General features: G+C 39.2%; 1 protein-coding gene across 1 annotated transcript in view; it reads right to left on the bottom strand.

Moving 5' to 3' along the window:
• Nucleotides 1-16106, bottom strand: part of LAMA2 (laminin subunit alpha 2) — a 318297-nt gene that overhangs the window by 240259 nt on the left and 61932 nt on the right. The gene's annotated exons all lie outside the window — the stretch shown is intronic.

Consider the following 16106-nt stretch of genomic DNA (forward strand, 5'->3'; position numbering starts at 1 on the left):
TTGCAGCATCAAGGGCAAGGCAACAAATACAAGCAAACTTCTTCCCTTCCTGCCTTTTTAGCTGATCATGGCATACATTAGTTGTGAATCAACAAAATAAAACAGATGGGCTGCTACAGAATTGTTCTTGGAAAAGGCCTACAAGAAGAAGAATGTCAGGTATAGCAAAATATTGTTAATGAGCCCCTAGGGGGAGGGAGGAAAGAAACCATTAATTTTCCTGTATTCTGAAGTGTTAAATTTTAATTGGGGCATTTTTATTACAGGCTGGTACACTGAAAGAATGTTCAGATGCTGAGCCAAATGTGCGGAACATTAGAACAAATAAGAGAATTATTTATTCTTTGCAATCAACATGTTGTGCACCTTACCTCGGTGCTCTGAGTGAGAGGTCAGGCTACACAGCCATTTTCTGTCATGGAACACGATCATATTACCACTGTTTTAGGCAAACAGCTGCACTCAAAATGCCAGCTGGCACTCACTTAGCAGGGGCTGCCTCACACCGAGGACAGACACAGCAAATCTACTGCTCCCAGCAAAGCAGCAGCTCTTCCTTTCCTGGAGCATTCCCTGGCACTGGACAGAAGGCTTATTGAACAACTGCTGTCTTGCACTGGCCATGTGATACTATTAACTTACTTATTTTCACTACCAACAGGGAAACCCTAAGCCTCATCACATCCAGCATCCTTCTCCATTGTATCCACAGGTACAAGCAATCACTCTGCCAGGAGCAACTGTCAGTCATATCTTGCCTAAGTATGAATCAGCACCTCTAGGTTTCTGCCACGTTATCTCCAGGAATAGGTGACATGGCTGCCGCCTCCTGAGGTCATAACAACACTCTCACTTCGAGCTCTGACTCAATTTTGCTCCTGACTACAAGTAATTAAATTAAAGGAGACACTTGGCTGGAAACGAACAGAATAAAATGCTATGAAAAAGACAGGGTACAAACAAAAGATTACAGTAAAACCCGCAGAAAAAGCAAGGAGGAGCTCCTGAGTGAGAAACATCTGGCTACAAGCAGGACAAAAACACATGAGCAGAGAGAGCAAACTGTTCCAGTCCCTGGTGAAAAGAGAGAGAGAAGAACGTGTGTGGCGAGTAAACTTCAAAAGAAGCCTGGAGATGGTGGCAATAGGTCCAGTGGAAATTGACAGATCTTTCCAAAAGAAGCAAGATTTTAGTAAGAACACATGCCTAAAGACTTCTTCGCATATATTTACCTGTGAGCAAGGAAATATATTTCTTTTGAGTGTTTTTTCACACCGTCATCTCCTTCCTTTAAACCATATCCAAGAGATTTCTTTCTCACAGGCATCAAACATAGATGGGTTATGGTTTAAAGCAGCAGAACACTGAACTTTGATAGTCCGAAGATAAAGAAGAAATATATCTAAAGTCGTGCTGAAAAGACCCCCGAGTTCACCCTGAAACAGCAGCAGCACTGTGGCTGTAAGCAGCATGGTAGTCTGACTATCCCATCAAAATGACAAAAAATTAAGCTTTCAGGCTAGGGGGAGAAAGATGCAGGTAAAAGCCTATGTATCAGAATAAGCAAGTACCCGCGGAGAGTTAGAAGTATGAAGCACAGACACAGCTTGACCCCAAATGACACAGCTGACAAATAGCAGTCATATGTGTTGATTTATATTTTTCAAAAAAAATCAAATTTAGTCTCAAGTCACCGACAGGAAAAAAAAAAAAACACCGCCTTCGAGTGGTAGTTCTAAAGAAATAAAAAGTAAATTAGCAAAATAAAAGAAGCAGCATCCTTTTCAGAAGAGACCCCCTTTTTAAAAGGTTTCTTGTATCTATCTGCCAGCAGCACATCTATTTTACAAGGCTAAACTAGTAGAGATGATGACTTCCATTTGTATTGTCTTTCATGCTTGTGTTTAAATGTTTCACAATTTAATTTTAAAACAGCAAACAAATCATTTCTCGTAATCACTGAAATGCAGCTATGTCCTGCGTGAAATGTGGCACCTGTTCAAGCACATACACCAAAATGACACTGAGATTAGGAAATTAAAACTGGGTAGTTTTATCAAAATGAATCTGAAGGGAAAATTTTACACAGGCAAAATTAAGTACTCTAAATTATTTTTCCTCCTCTCAACATCTGTGATGAAATCATTAATTTCTCCCTAGAAACATTTAGAATCAACTTGAAGAGTGTCCAGCTACGTTGTTCCTATTCCTTGAAAAGAGAACAATGAAGAAACTAAGAGTACTTTGGGAACATCTGTCATTAATCAGGAATAAACAGTAAGAATTTTAAATTGCTTTTTTTAAAGAAGTTTAAGTAGAAATCAGACTTACAATATTTTCAGTACGACTCTCACAATGAGACATCACTGTGTTTTTCCAGAGCACACTTCCTCTTTCCATCTCCCTCCACAACCTTGCACCTATTTGTAAGACACTTTGCATGATAGCACGTTTTCAGTCAAAACACCAACATGGCCCCTACTCTCCAAATATTTTTGAATCAGATCTGAAAACTGTTGTAGTAAACACAGTCCTCAATATCCATCTACCATTATGCCATCCAAGATCGGCATACTACTTCATACATAGCTCCGAGTCCTGCAAAGACTAGCCCCATTTTCACACAGGCAACGAAGGCCCTGATGTCCTGCACTGTATGAGCCACACCGGAGTTCTACAGCAGAGCTAAGATCCAAAGCTGAGTCTACCAGGAAAATATTAATACTTTAATCCACCCATTGGGCTGCTACAATTTGGATAGTCCAAGTCCCCATGAGGGAACAATCTCAAGTTTTGCTCAGGTTTTATGGACAACTTTTATTTACCAATTCCAGGATTGAGGTAATCACCATTTTGGATTCTAAATGAAAGCGATGTAGATTTCAACCCTAGAAAAATTTTCCTTAGCAAGGAATTTTTCCAGGATTATATTCCAACAAGTGGGATCTTTGGGGAAAATGAGCGTTCCCTTACAAAACTTCTAAATGTTACCACAATGAAAGCCAAATTCTCATTTTGTAAAATCATTTTGAACAGTATTTGATTTGTCAACCAGTTCCATAGTCAGAACTATTCAAGCAAAAGGGTATGATTACCTTTTCCAGTAGCTGCATTAGCAACTGTATGTTCAAAAAGATTATATCACAGAATAACACAATGGTTGAGGTTGGAAGGGACCTCCAAAGGCCATCTGTTCCAAGCCCCTTCCTCAAGCAGGGCCACCTAGAGCCCAGGGTCATGTCCAGATGGCTTTTGAATATTTCAAAGGACAGAGACTCCACAACCTCTCTGGGAAACCTGTGCCAGTGCTCAGCCACATGAAACAAGTGTTTCCTGATGGTCAAATGTTCCTGTGTTTCAGTTTGTGCCCATTGCCTCTGGTCCTGTCACTGGGCATCACTGAAAAGAGCCTGGCTCCATCTTTGCACCTTCCCTTCAGGTATTTAAATACATTGATGAGATCCCCCTGAGCTTTCTCTTCTCTAGGCTGACCAGTCCCAGCTCTCTCAGCTATTCTTCATAGAAGAGATGCTCCAGTCTCTTCATCTTTGTGGCACTTCATTGGACCCTCTCCAGTATGTCCATGTCTCTCTTGTACTGAGGACCCCAGAACTGGACTCAGGACTCCAGATATGGCTTCACCAGTGCTGAATAGAGAGGAAGGATCACTTCCCTTGACCTGCTGGCAATACTTTGGTTAATGCAGCCCAGGATACCATTAACTTCTGCCACAGGGGCACATTGCTAGCTCATGTCCAACTTGGTGGCCACCAGGAACCCCGGATCTTCTTCTGCCAAGCTGCTTTCCAGTTGGGTGGCCCCTGGCATATGCTGGTGCCTGCAGTTGTTCCCTCCCAAGTGCAGGACCTTGCACTTCTCCTTGTTGGACTTCGTGAGGTTCCTACAGCCCATTTTGCCAGTCTGTAGAGGTTTCTCTGGATGGCAGCACAACCCTCTCATTGTTATCAGCCACTCCTCCCAGTTTGGCATCATCAGAAAACTTGCTGAGAGTACACTCTGCCTCATTATCCAAACTGTTAATGAAGATGTTAAACAGGATTGGACCCAGTATTACAAATTCAAGTTAGTTTAGTTACCAAGTTATCTACCTTCTGCATTTGGTTTGGAACAAAAAGTTCTAACAGTTATTGAAAAAACTCATACTTTAGTTAAATGGAAAACCAGAAAAGCCATTTTGAAACAGCCAGGATCTACCTAATTTAATGTCCTGTCTCCAACAGAGGCCAGTAGAAAATGATTAGGAAAGAATATAAGAAACAGGGCATTTTGAGAGTCATCCCTCTGATACAATATCATCACTTCCTCTGACCAAACAGTCTAAATGTGTCCTGAGCTACAGAGTGAATCTGAGTCACAGTGCTTTATGTCTACCAATTGGCCTTTTCTCTATTATTAGTCTACTTCCTTTTTCTACCATCATGTTTTTCATCACTAAAAAACACTTGTCCCAAAGGGAGGAAATATGTTTCTTAAAAACAAAACAAAACAAAACAAAACAAAACAAAACACAAAAAAAACACCTGACTTTGGTGGGGTTGGTTTGGGTTTTTTTTTTTCCCTTTTAAACCTGGAAGTCAGCTCATGAATCATTTCAGTGACAGTGTCCTAGTTTTTAATTTGAGGAAATTGTGAGTAGTCAACATCTTTTAATTTTTTAAGTTCAGTATGCTGTTAAATCAACTTTATTCAGAGAACTGTTGTTCTCTGAAGAGAATTTAGTCCAACACTAGCCCATCAGCATTGATGCATAATTGTGGGAAACCTCGGCTGGTCCGAGGGATCAGAATATGAGTTTAACATTGACCTTGAGCAGATATCCGTGTACCCTTGAAGAGACTGGGGAGTCCTGAGAAGAGCTGAGTAAAAAGATAAGGGTTGGCAAACATCCTGGCTTTGACCAGAGCATGAACAGCGCGTGATCAACAATTGTATTGGCTGGCTGGCGTGTGATGTGAGAGCGTATTGGGCAAAAATAGAATGGTAGAATATATGCATAGATAAGCAGCTGGGTAAAAGGATATAAAAAAGCACTGCTTGTTAAATAAAGGAATGGATTGCTGCAACTTGATGTTCAGTGTCGTGTCCCTCCCAACAACGACAGCATAATTTTTTTTCTTATGTGTATTACTTCAGTCTTAGCAACACTACTTTTCAGACAGTATTTTTGATTTAGTATCATAAGCTGCTAATAAAACAAATTACCTTAAATTTTGCATTACCAACAAATGCTGCTATTACACAGTTTTCTGATTTTCCAGATTGCCCACAAGTATGTTGAACAACATAGACACTACTAAAGATATTAAAAGGACATCTCAGTACATTAGAATGTCTGGACCATGTCAGAACCAAAAGACCTATCTAGCATGGTAGCCTGCCTCGTAGAGTAGCTAAAACAACATGCTAACAATAAGATGAAAGCAAGCATACATTATACTTCCTCAGGGATTTCCTGAGCTATAGATAGTTTCTATACATTTGGTTAGCCTCAGAGGATTTCCATGAACTTAGTCTCACCTTAAATCCAGGTCACCTTTAAGAATCTACACCCATCATGTAATAATGATTTTCTCACCTCACTTACATGTCATAGGGAAAAAGATCCTTCTTTTGCTTGTTTTAAACCTGCTACTAAATTCACTTAATACTTCCTAGATCTTAAATTGGAACAAAGAAGTATATCTTTCTACCAGCTCTATTCTTCATCGCATTTCTTTACTTCTAATTAGTAGGAGGTTCAACAAGACCAAGTGCTGGGTCCTGCACTTGGGTCACAACAACCCCATGCAATGCCACAGGTTGGGACAGAGTGGCTGGAAAGCTGCCTGGCAGAAAAGGACCTGGGGGTGTTGGTCGACAGCTGTCTGAATATGAGCCAGCAGTGTGCCCAAGTGGCCAAGAAGGCCAACAGCATCCTGGCTTGTATCAGAAACAGTCTGGCCAGCAGGACTAGAAAAGTGATTGTCCCCCTGTACTCAGCACTGGTGAGGCCCCATCTCAAATACTGGGTTCAGTTTTGGGCCCCTCACTGCAAGAAAGACATTGAGGTGCTGGAGCGTGTCCACAGAAGGGCAAGGAAGCTGGTGAGGGGTCTGGAGAACAAGTCTTATGTGAAACTGAGGGAACTGGGGTTGTTTTGCCTGGAGAAAAGGAGGCTGAGGGGAGACCTTATCACCCTCTACAACTACCTGAAAGGAGGTTGTAGAGGGCTGGGAGTCAGTCTCTTCTCCCAAGTAACAAGTGACAGGACAAGAGGAAATGGCCTCAAGTTGCTCCAGGTGGGGTTCAGATTGGATATTAGGAAAAATTTCTTCACGGAAATGGTTGTCAAGCATTGGAACAGGCTGCTCAGAAAAGTGGCTGAGTCACCAGCCCTGGAGGTATTTAAAAGATGTGTATATGTGGCGCTTAGGGACACGGTTTAGTGGTGGACTTGGCAGTGTTAGGTTTACAGTTTCACACCATGATCTTAAAGGCCTTTTCCAACCTAAATGAGTCTATGATTCTATGAATCAGCTTGGCACAGATGTCAGGCTTCAAGATTTGTAGTTTCCTTGGATTCCTAAGGAATGTTTCTAAAAAAATGGTGTTTCATTTGACACCCCACACTCCTCAGTTACTGAGAATATTTGTAAGTGAGGGGTTAAACAATAACTCTTGTAATTCACCTACTTTAGCCCAGAGTTGCTTTTCGCTATCCAATTTATCAATTATTTCTGTGCCTCTTCAGTTAACAACCTAGTTTGCAACTGCTTCTCCAACTCCTCTCCTGTAAATAGTTTCCAATGCAGAAACCCTCCTGACAGTCTCTACAGCAAAAATGATTCAAATCATTAATTTAGCTCTTCAGCAATGACCTTATCTTTCTTGAACACTCTTTGATCATCTCTCAGCCCACCAATTCTCTGGCAGGCTTCTTGAATCTGATGCGTTTGAAAAAAGGTTTATTTTAACTTCATACTCAATCACCCAGAATCTTTTTCACATCTTTATCGTGGTTTAACATTTCATTTGCTGGAGCTTATTTTCCTACCTCTTTTCCTTGATTTGGAGGAAAAGACATGACTTCCATTCATAAATGATAATAGTTTACTTTCAATATTTATTATCTTTCCTTAGTTTATGGTTTAAACATGTTGTAGGATGTTTGGAACCATTCTTAAATGTGGCACGCATGCATACGCAATGCTATCTTTAAACAGACTCTAGGCTGTCTGAAATTTTTTTAGCTGTTTGACCATCTCTTCTATTTTTAAATTGTACTTTGGCAGATATTCTTCCCCTGGGATCTTGCATTTCGAATATTTTGTGGTTATTTTTATATAACAATTGTTCAACAGTTAATATTCCTGACCAGGATCTGTGCACTGTTTAGGACTAAATCGTGGGTTCCTTTACTAGCTGCACAAAGAACAGACAGGTGTTTAAGAACTACTTTTTTGCATTACATTCCATGCTGACACCTACGCAGTCGGCCAAAGGGTTACAGAAGGCTGATATTATATCCATAGCCTTCCTTTGGGACTTCCACTCTTCTGTTTGGGCAATTGCTGATATAAAAAACCTATGCCATCCCAATTTAGGTGCTGACTTTAATTTCACGGAGCTCTCATACACCATTTTATATCTGCTGACTTTCTTATTTTATTCTTTGTTATTCTTAAATCCATAGTGCTACTCAGTCATTCCTAAACAACTTCGATGGTTGGACTTGATGATCTTAAAGGTCCTTTCCCACCTAGGCAATTCTATGATTCTTGTTTCTGACAGGCCTATTGTGTCACCTATTTCCAACACCCTTTGAGGGTAAGTATTAACTGGCAGAGTAAGTAACCCTTCTCAGCTTCTTGGTATGGGTACTTTTGCAAATACCAGGGCAATACTTGGATGCATCTGATCCTAGCTTCTGTAACAAAGACACCTGAGAGGACTTGCAATGTGCTTCAGCCAGATGACCATCAGACCATCGAGCCATACAACCGGAATTTCACAACACGTTTCACTGGGTTTCTTTCACTGAGAAATGACAGATGCAGCCTAAGAAATTATATGCCCTTTTTGGCATTAGAGAAAGTCTCATATATTATTGAACAGGGGCTTATTTAGACTGTACTTGTAATGAGTTTTCAGAACAGAGAAATGTATCACCTCACACCCTGCTACACATTTGTACACTCGGATAAAATTCCCCTGAGACTTCTCAAGGCAAAGCAATCTCAGTCCTCTCAGCCCCTACTTGCAGGACAGATGCTCCAAGTCCTTAATCATCTTCCCAGCCATTTCCTTGACTTGCTCCAAAATGTCCATGTCTCTCTTGTACAGAGGAGCCCAGAACTGGACACAGCTCTCCAGGTGTACTCTCATCACACCGCTAATCACAGCACCTACTTCAGCCTGCTGGTGACGCTCTAACTAATGCAGCCCAGGACACTGTTTGGTTTCTTTGCTGCATGGGCACATTGCTGGCTTATGTTCAACTTGGTGTACACCACTGCTATCACTCATTATTTCCTCCTGATGCTCCCGGGTGATTTAGGCACAGCTGGCTCACATTGTCTCATTGAACAGAGCTCCCAGCCCATTACATCCTCCCAGGCACTGAACTATGGTGTAGATGGTCAGAAGTCATCAGTTTGCAGTCTTCACCGTCATGGGAGTCTCCATTTCTGAACCAACAGACTCTGCCTGCCTCTATTTTGGTACAGTTGTGGCTTCAGGCTGCAGAGTCCCAGAGAAAAGTGAATCTCTTTCCTGTCACCTCTGTCAGCACAGTCTGCTGACCTCCTCCTGCAGTTCTTTTACTTGGTGACACAAATCTCCAACCAGAGCAAACATTCTGCAGGCAAGGACACAATCTCTTTCTGCCTCAACCTCAGCAAGAGGTCCCAGACAGTTCTTGCAGCCTCAGAGGTGAAGATCTGTATCCTCCTTCCGGAACTCAGCCCGAGTCAAGGGCTCTGCTGTACTGGGGTAGTTGCTCCAGTCTCTGCTCAGACTGTGCCTCACCACCATTACCGAGCACAAAACCATTCTTTCTGCCGCTCCTTCTGTGCGCGTTTCTGCGTGAACTGATGTGCAAACGTGCAGCATGTTAGCTGCCTCTGCTGTTTTACTTAATGCAACAGTAAAAATGCTGCTGCTTTGCACGAAAGTATGTTATCAACTGCTAAGTTATTTAAATTAACACACTTCACCCAAGTTTTTAAGAATTTTAAGTATGTTCAGTGTTCTCATTCAAATTTAAAATACCCATGTATGAATCCAAGTGGTGTATTTTTCTACTTAGAGCTTTGGTATTTGAAGTTAGTTACTTTGCCAAGTAATTGGAGTGCAGTCAATCTCAAGCTGTTTGTAGGATATAAAAAACCCCAGCTGTTTGGCTATGTCGCATGGAGTTTTTACGTTCACTTTCCTTCAAGAAAACAGCATCACGAACCGGTATGCTTTTCACTGATGCGTATCTATATACTGAATGTTAGATAAACTGGAAGACTTAATTCTTTCATAAAAAGTGAAGGTTACTTAGTGTAATTTGTCACAAGGATGGAGCAGGAACATCACTGTACAATAATTTTTGGCTAGTCGTGGTAAAGAACTTACTTTGTTCAAGTACTCAGTCGTTTCTTTTAGATATCATATCGAGACTGTGGGCTTCAAGCCTGAAGCTCTGTGTAAGGCAGTGGTGTGAACCTAAAATATTGTCAAGAAAGGTCAATTTCTCACTAAAATTTAATCTCAGGCAGCAGCATAAAGGAGAGAAAAGCTTCTGTCCCGCACAAAAAGACTTGCTACTTAATAATCAGCAGTGGAGAAGACAGATATGTCAGTCTTAAATGATTTAATGAGAAAGGTACACCATGATTTACATTCTAAAGTTATGCAAGCACATCAATATGAAGATGGACAATACCGAGAATCAGTTTTTCCACAGGTGATTCAGTAGCTCTCATAATTCTCCTACCCGATACCAGCTTTAATTATCTGCAGCAAATAGCTCATTTGCAGTAAATGTAAAATTACTGTTGATTAATTAATCTCTCGGCATCTTATATTTAATCCCTAAAGACAAAAGTTCTGTGAGTTTTCTTAGTGCAAGCCCTAACCTATCTTTAGAGATAATATCAAAACTAGAATAGAAAATGGAAACATATGCCAGAACTCAGCATCCAATTTTTCATCATAAATTCATATTTATGATAATTGTATATAAGAAATAGTGTATTTGGCAAGGTTTTCTCTATTTCTAATAAATATCTCACTATCTTAATAAATTAATGGTTTAGTAAGTGAAAGCACAACTCCCTTCTGTGCCTTGCTAATGAGTACAAGAGCTGCTTGAAATGCAGTGCTTAAACTTGCATTAAAATGTCAAGGGCTACGCATGTCAAACTCTATCTCAACTAACTCATTCCCCCTAAGAATACAGGCAAATGTCAGCTTAACGAACTGTTTAGCAAATACTATTGTGTCATTGACAACTATACCCTACAGCTTAAGCTAAATAAGGCTTCATCTCTTCAGTTCTGATTAACTTGCTTTTGTCATTTTCCTCTTTCTAATTTCACCTGAAACTTAAATTGCTTATTCTAGCCAAGGCTTTTCTGTGGTTCCTGCAATTCTCATGCTTGTCATTTTTGGACAAAAAAAATTGTCAAGGACATCATCTTGCATACTTTTAAACGGAATGCTCATTGTCAGAGCAATAGTTATTAATAAATCGCAGAATAATAATAAGGAATTTGATTTCCTTATAAGTATATTTGTCATTTCAAGCTTTTATTTTCTTTTTGTTACTGTCTTAACTAAGTGAAAACCATGCCGTAGTTTCAGCAACAGTTATGCATACTGCTGTTCATAAAGGATACAGAGAAGATGTGAGGCCTGGAATACTGTACTTTAACGCAACGATGATCATTTGTGTTCTGCTGGCTCTTCAAAGTGCACTTGCAACTGAGACTCCATCTCTCAGTACGGTAAAAAGGAATTTTGTGCTTATTAATAACTAACAAGACAGCTGGAGAAAAAGTTAAAGGCTTGGCTTTTACAGGAACATTCTCGAAGATGAAACACACTGAACCGGTATTTGTGTGAGTTATCTACAAGCAGGTAGATTGGCAAACTATCTGCTATATGTTCTAACACATAATACCACAGGTGACACGATTTTAAATCGTCGAGTGATAGCTGTTTAAATTTCACCGTACACACCAGTGGCCTGACCTCTGATGTCTGAAAACACGTACGACCACTGTCGTTCCGGTTTACGTTTTGTCAGTGTCATACAGCTCCCGCTGAACCTATTGGCCCTGAAGCAAGCAGACTGGAATAAAAAAAAAAGCCACATGAACTCAACAGCTGATGTCAATGGCAATTCTAGGTGCAAAGCAACTCTGAAAATTGTGTTAGTCTGGGTTCTGATCAAGAGAGGTGAAACACGCTGGCATCACCGAGCTCAACACTATCGCCTGTCTGCTTAAAGGATGACATACAGTGGTCTGTCAAACATGTTCTTCACAAGTACTCAAAAAAGCACAACGTAAAAATCTAAATTACGCTATGTTTTAAAAAAAAAGCAAGAAAGTGAGATGGCACATTATCTTAAGAGGATATTCTTTCATTACTATTTTTTAAAGTAGTCCGCTTCTTTTTGGACAATGGTCATGAACGGGACAAGTAATTCCAAATGAATGACTAAAATAGAAAAGTTATGTTTTCTTGCAGATTATAATAAAAAGCATTCTGATCCCCAGATTTAACTACAGGGCTTCTAACTACGCCAAAACAAACAATATTTAAACCCCACCACCACCCCTTCCCTACTAAGACATTGTGATTTCCCTTATTCATTATTTTATTGTTCTAAAAACTCATGGCACATGGCGCTATCCACTAGATTTTTTCCCGAATGAGATATATTATGGAGTGCACTGTAGAATTACAGACAAATTACCACCAGAACAGAACGGTGACCAGCAGAAAGAAAATCCACAGGAACTTGTCCAGCTGTAAGCAGTTGCAAAGGGCTGCCAAACACAACTGCTGATGTAAAAGAGGGAGAATGTGAGGATTTAAGCCGTTCAAACAGTAAACAAGTACATCTGCTCCTGAATGTTATCATTAAATAAACTGCAGTAATATACTTTACATTACCGCAGCATTCTTGTTTTGAACTACAACTCCGAAGTTGTAGTTCAACAACTGTAGTTGGACTGGGGAAATTTCAGCGCAACTTTTTGTGCTCTTTTGCTTTGCAGACCCCTGTGTGGAAAAGCCCATTACAATTACTGTACAGTGTTGGAATCTATGTTCTAGCAAAACCTGTAACATATCATTTGGAACACACACTGATGAATGCTTTTGAAAAACAGATGGGATCCCTTTGACTAGTAAGCATTCAACGCCTTTAAAGCCATTTATAATGCTTTAAAAAGAAAGAAGAAATAGGACACTCGGCTGTAGAATATGAGAAACTTTGATCCCTCTCCCACTCTGAACCTGATCTTTTCAAACTTGGAGCTATTTTATAGGGACTAATATAAGAAAAAAAAAAATCAGGAAAAAAAAAAATCTATTTCCAAGCAGCACAGAACGAACAGCCCAGGTCAGGAATGGTATCATAAATCTGTAAACACAGGAGATTAAAGAATTGTGTACATGAAAACAACTTTTTGTTCTTTGCTCTTATCATTAATTGCTGTAAAGTTACAAAAATAGCAGTGCGAACTTTGGCTATGAAAACTAAACTTGGCAGTGTTTTCTCAAACTCTCAACTGTTTGGGGTTTTCAGATTTTGATTACGATATATGATGCAAAATGACATGTATAGTAAGCTAGTGTACTGGTTTTGGCTGGGCCAGAGTTAATTTTCTTCATAGTATCTTCTATGGGGCTATGTTTTGGATCTGTGATGAGAACAGCATTGATAACACAGGGATGTTCCAGCTATCACTGAGCAGCGCTTACACAGCATCACGGCCGTTTCTGCTTCTCACACTGCCTCTCCCCAGCCAGTAGGCTGGGGGTCCGCAGGAGACTGGGAGGGGGTACAGCTGAGACAGCTGGCCCCAACGGACCAAAGGGATATTCCCTACCATACGAGACCGTGATCGGCAATAAAAGCTGGGCAGCAAGTTTGCCAGAGCTATTAAACTGTTCTTTTAAAATTGTTCTTCCTTCAGACAAAGAAAAGCTCTACTGTGGCTACTACTTTATGCCACTCTGTAGGGAGCTCAAGGCACAGAATTCACCTGCTATGGACTTACTGTCCTTGGCACTCCTATTATATCTCAATTGCCTATCAGCTTTATTATTCTGACGTGCCCGAAAAAGCTTCCCATATTGTTTTTTAGGCCTTAAGCATTGCCTTTTGCCTTACTGTGATTTTACGTTAGTTTAAAAAATTCCTGCTTTCCTGGCTGGGACGAGTTTGTTTATATGATGTCTTTTGGTTTCTAATGCCTATTATATACTCTGGGTATTTTATCCTGCTACCTTTTTGCATAATCTAAGATTTTATTACTTATTTTTTTCATAAGTGGCATGCATAAGTTCCTATAGACTTAAGAAGAAAACATATAAAAATATATTTCCACCTTTAGAGACCACTTTAACTTTTTGACTGTCCTTCCTAGAAGCACACCAAATAGTGAGAATATTATCCCTACTTTACAGAACAGTCTTTAAATAACAGTATTCTGAACTAGCCTGTCTTGCACTCTTCTCACAAAATTTTGAGTTGCTTCCTTAATTCTAAGTTCTTCAATTAAACTGCTCCTTGTAAGAACATTTAAGGACACTCAAAAATCAGCCTCTACTCATGACAGTTAGCCAGCCTATGGGAAGCAAACCGTAGTTTACTTTTTCACTATGGTGTTTATTTTTGCCTTCATTTTTGCCTTCAAATGCTCCTTAGTTTCACCACCTTGATTAAGTGGTACTGTAGTCCTAACTTTTTCTACTCTTACTTAGGCATGAAATATCAATTTTCTCAGACACAATGCTGTTTGCTGATACAATTTGTCTACTTACCCAGCTTGGCTCTATGATTTCTTCACTCATGTGATCTAGAGTCTAGATCCCAATAAAAGAATTTGTACATCGGTATTACAGTGTCTCATTGACTGACTTTCCTCGTATTGATTTTCTGAGACAATTACCATTTAAACTAAAACCTCCAGGCAAACTATGCTGCATGGATTTGATTTTCTTTTACATAAAACACCTTTGCGCTGACACTAAAGCATACCTTCATCTGGTCTCAGGCTGACCTACTCCTATGTCCTGCTTCAGTGAGATTTTATTGGTCAAAATTACTCCTCCATGAAGCTCACCTAGATTTTAACAAATTTACCTTGAGAAAAAAATTATTCGTCTTTTGACAATACAGATTTTTATTACTTAAACATTAAAGAATGATTCCTCTTGAACTAGACATTTACTAGATTTCTGCCAGACCCTGGTTTTAAATTACCTTATAATCTTTACTGTTTTTTCCTGTCTCATCTCTGCATCTCTCAGCTGCTTATCATCCTTACCGAGTCTGCAAGCTCTTTTGTGCCTTTGGCCACCAGACTCGTTAAAAACAAGAATTAAGCTATTCTTTCTCCCAGTAATTTTTCGTGACTGTTAGCAACTACTCAAAAAGACAAAAAAAAAAAGACACAAAAAAAAAAAAACCGCTAGAAAGTTATGTTATAATTTTCTCATCTCAAAACAATAACCCTACACAAAATGCAATAGATATAGCCAAAGTAAATAAATGGTTGTGGTTTTACCTCTTAGTGGAAAGTGATTACAAGTAGTATTTCATTTAACCAAAATTTTCTCTGAAGTATTTCAGTTGTGTAGGTAAGATCTTCAAGTATCAGTTCCCTCACCCCCAAAACAACCACCTGCTCAGGATCGTCAGTTCCCCTAGTCAAGCAGAAGAAGAGAAAGAAACTCACCAAGTTACCAGAGTTCTTGTTTTGCTGCTACAATGAAATCTATCACTGTCCAAAAAGCAGCTACCAGACCCAAAAAGAAGACAGGTTTTGGTCATTGTAAGTCAATACCCAGACTTAGGTGCACCATTTCCCTTTGCATCAGTAAAAGAGTATGCTGAGTTATAAACTATGTTTACAGGCACGAGTCCTCCTTTTATGATGATCTGGAAAAACTACCGTAGATTTATACAAAGATGTGCAACACATCTCTTTTTTGTAAGCACTGTGATCAATAAATGATGGATGCTAAAGAAAAAAGGTAAGTCATCTAATCAATATGACTATTCAGCTTCAAACTGAAAGACTGCTTTGTACAGTATGTACTTTATATATTGCAACTTTATTACTTTTTAAGTCTTATGATTCATATGATTAATCAGATTTTCTTTTTTTCCAGAAATGGTAGAAATTACAACATGAGTTTCCGCTCAGGGACAGAAGACATGCCAAGACAGAAAAGTGGTCTGTCTGACTAACTACACAAAAGAAACTTTCATTCCAACTTGGCCCACAGAGAAGTATCAGTAAATATCCTTCCTTTTGTTATTACAATAATGGGAGACTGTTATACTACTTATATGTAGTTTTCCACAGTTGTTTTCTCTTTGGTGCATAATTTAAAAGTAACATCCATTTTATATCCACTCTTTTTTTCTACAATATTAAATATCAGAAAGTCAAGTTCAGTATGAACTATCAACTTAAAAATATGACTGTAAGTTTTCCTTTTCTCAGGCAAAAATTAACAGTGAATATTGCTATAATGCAATTACAAAATTACTGACTTGCAAAATTAGCGTACAAGATTTGAACAAATTATTGCAAAGACTATTGTCATCATGCATAATAAAATCATCTAAGGTTGTCTTAAATTAAATTCCAGATGTTTTCAAAATTATCCTATGATATTGGGACATATGTCAAATGCTTCCTTTGTTTTTTCCTTTTATGTATCTATAAATGTATATTAGGAAATCAGGAAATTTTAATAATCCTATATTAGTGATGTAATATATAGCATTGTGTACATGGAATATGTAAAATTTATCCATTTATTTGGCAGTCATTTGTTAAATATCTGTTTTTTTCCCTCAGAGTAGC

The sequence above is a fragment of the Vanellus vanellus genome, assembly GCF_965231255.1.
Source record: "Vanellus vanellus genome assembly, chromosome: 3".
In the NCBI taxonomy this organism is placed as follows: Eukaryota; Metazoa; Chordata; class Aves; order Charadriiformes; family Charadriidae; genus Vanellus; species Vanellus vanellus.